Here is a 3149-nt window from a genome sequence, read left to right as displayed (position 1 = left end):
CTGCCAACACAATTGCTCCACAAATATGCGCACACACGCACGCACACACACACACACACACCTGTTAAAAGTACAGTATTTCCTATTGAGTTGTAGGGGAGAGAGAAAGGGAACAACAAGTACATCAAATTTGGAGAATGGATACAACACTTGAATCAGAATGGGGTTTAATGCTAAGTTGGTTAACACATATGAGGGATTAGCTTTGGTGTAAAAAACAAAGACACAAAAAGGGGAATAAGTTGTAAAAAAAAGTGCCAAACTATTTTAAAAGTATTATAACATTTTAGAAATAAACACAATATTTAAACAAATAATACACAAAAAGGACAGTGGAAGTTTAAAGTGGAGATTATGAGTAAATAAACCTTACAGCCTTCCACTGCATACCATAAATTAAATATAGGTACAGCGGAAGAAAACACTAACAATTACAGTTCCAGGCCATTGACACCACTGATTTAGAGCCTATAGGACTCTTTTTGGTCAGCCAGATAAAATGGCAGACAGTAAATCTAGTGTACTAAATGGGTATTGTTTAAGGACATATTAATAAACTTTTTCATGGTTTCAAAAAGTTTGCAGATGAAGCTGTCCTGACATCTCTCTATGGGTAATGATTTTTAAACCACAGGGGATATTCTGCTCTCATCTTCACAGTTGCCCATTGGAGTTAATTGGCAGCTTGACTGACAGCCTGAGCCATGTCTACTACAGTAATTATTACATTACATGAGATTCAATCACTGTGTTCACGGTAACAAGACGAAACATGACATCCACTGCAACTGTGCGGCTCCCAGATGTGATGTTAGACTATAAGAGCAGTTTGGTGTCGTTTAAAAGTGTATATGATTATGGTTTGATCTGCAGCACAAAGCAAATAATCTGTGTGTGTTTCCAGCTGTCGTTGCCCATGATGGACGTGCACAGACATCAGCGCTGACAAACAATTAGTGCACCACCCCTCCACATTTAGCTTCACAGAGTGTGATCGGTGAAGTGCCGAGAGCTTACGTCCATTTGTCTGCTGCATGCCATTGCCTTTGTGACTCATCTCCAGGTATCACGGGCCAACAACACTTCTTAATCGTAGGCTGCTTTACAACATACGGCGCTCACTGTGAGCGATTAGGCTGTCAGAAACATATATATCACGAGCAGGAACAAGGTGTCAAACTGATCCGTTGTGCGTTGTTTGAAAAACAGTGGTTTGTTCTTGAAACGCTGCTCTACCTAAAGCTATAATTGCAGAGGTTGCTGTTACCATAGCAACATAGCCCACTCCAAATTTGTACAGAGTTTGTAGAGAGACCAGAGAAGGAGGAATGCCTCCCATAGACTTTCTTCACAGGCAGCATTTCTCAAGGTGCAGAATCACTCTATTTAACTGGAATATTACGTGTATTATTTGGGTGAACTACCAGGCTCTTCAACTCATTGAAAAAAGCCTAAAACTAAACTACAAATTCACTATACATACTTGTATTGCATGGCCACAGATACAGAAATCTAGGTCATTATACACACGCTCTCTTCAACATCACATCATATGTGCTCTTACACACAAACAAATCCTTTTTTCATGCCTGATCCATCCCTGCCAATCTGCAGATATATTGTGTCCAAAAGGTATATGATCAGTCATAAGCTATCAACCTTCATGAGGAAAGAAAATCCTGTGTTCAGTCGAGGAAAATGTCCTAGGAAGCCATTCTGTGACTGGAAACAAACACAGTTTATTCCACATTGGCCAGGGACCAACCTTTATTCAGTCGATCTTTGAGTGCAAGTAGACACTGTTCCCAAATATGATGACATTCCTGCTGCTCATAACACCAGTATCCCCCTAGCTATGCATAGCTAGTCCATGCGCAATGTGAATAACTACAGTATTGCTTATTAATGTCCTGCTTCTCTGTACTGCTCTGTAAGCTGCATGCACTAAGATGTGCTCACTGCATCAATATTTTTGGTTCCTCCTGTTGCAGTAAAAATCATCCTGCCACACGATTCGTGTCGTTTGAATGTTGATTAATGTTTGTTTAACTCTTGCTTCACCGTAAACAGGACATAGCACTGACTCTTGACCTTGGAAACAGCAGTGTGTGATACAATCTCACCCCAAGGCCACTCAGTGAATGCTACTGAGATGTTTCAAGTCAAAGGCTCCTCATCTATGTTGGCGAAAACATTAGCATTGAAAGCCGTTTTGCCTAAGACTATCTTCAACAAATCCCAAATCTAAAGACACAAGCAGCACACCAACAATGCAAAGACCAAAATAAAACCTGCTTCACTAAATTAATCATTTAAAGCACCGCCTTTTTTTGTCATTTAATCATCATCATCATCATCATCGTCGTCGTAATCCTTTGCTCTCATCATTGATAAGGCAGAACTGCTCCAATGCTGTGAGGCTGGCAGTCCAGTCACCATGGAAACCACTGAAATGAAAGTGTCTTAGCTGCTCCGGTCTAAAGATAGAGCCCATACAAACACCAAAAGTTGGGCAGCTCAACCTCAGCCATCGTTTTCAGCAAAGACAAGAGCAGAGAGGCTACACCAGAGACTGAATGACACTGAACGCAGCCATTACTCCATTACACTATAATAATATCTATAATACACTGCTTAAATGAAGGTTTGACTAAAGATATTGGCTGTATTGATAAAGTGTCACAATGATTCAGGATGTACCTCTATCCATTACCTCACTCACTGCACAACACATTTGTTTTGCTGATATAAAAAATGGCTGCCGTGTTTTACTTGCTTTTTCCACTACTGTACACTATAAGTAGAACTAAATGACAAATTAGAATCATCATTTCTATTTACACTGATAGTTCACTTACATAGTTCAGTTTAATTAGTGCTCAAAAGCGTTTGTCCTTTGCTCTATGTCTTTTTTTTACAGTCACACTTTGTTGAGCTAAGCTAAGCTAAGCTAAGCTAAGCTAAGCATGTTCCAGCCTTCAACACCTGTGCACTGCTCACCAAAAGGTTAAACGTATATCAGATTTGCAGCTTTCAAAATGTTGGATTCATTTAAATGACATAAACACGTTCAGTAGCAACCCATGATAAAGAAAGACAGTCTAATTGAGTTGTCCAAAGCTAAACTTACTCAACTTAGCAACAAACTT

Source organism: Eleginops maclovinus, chromosome 21 (genome assembly GCF_036324505.1).
Source record: "Eleginops maclovinus isolate JMC-PN-2008 ecotype Puerto Natales chromosome 21, JC_Emac_rtc_rv5, whole genome shotgun sequence".
In the NCBI taxonomy this organism is placed as follows: Eukaryota; Metazoa; Chordata; class Actinopteri; order Perciformes; family Eleginopidae; genus Eleginops; species Eleginops maclovinus.
The sequence above is the reverse complement of the archived record's forward strand: the minus strand, read 5'-3'. Positions refer to the sequence as shown.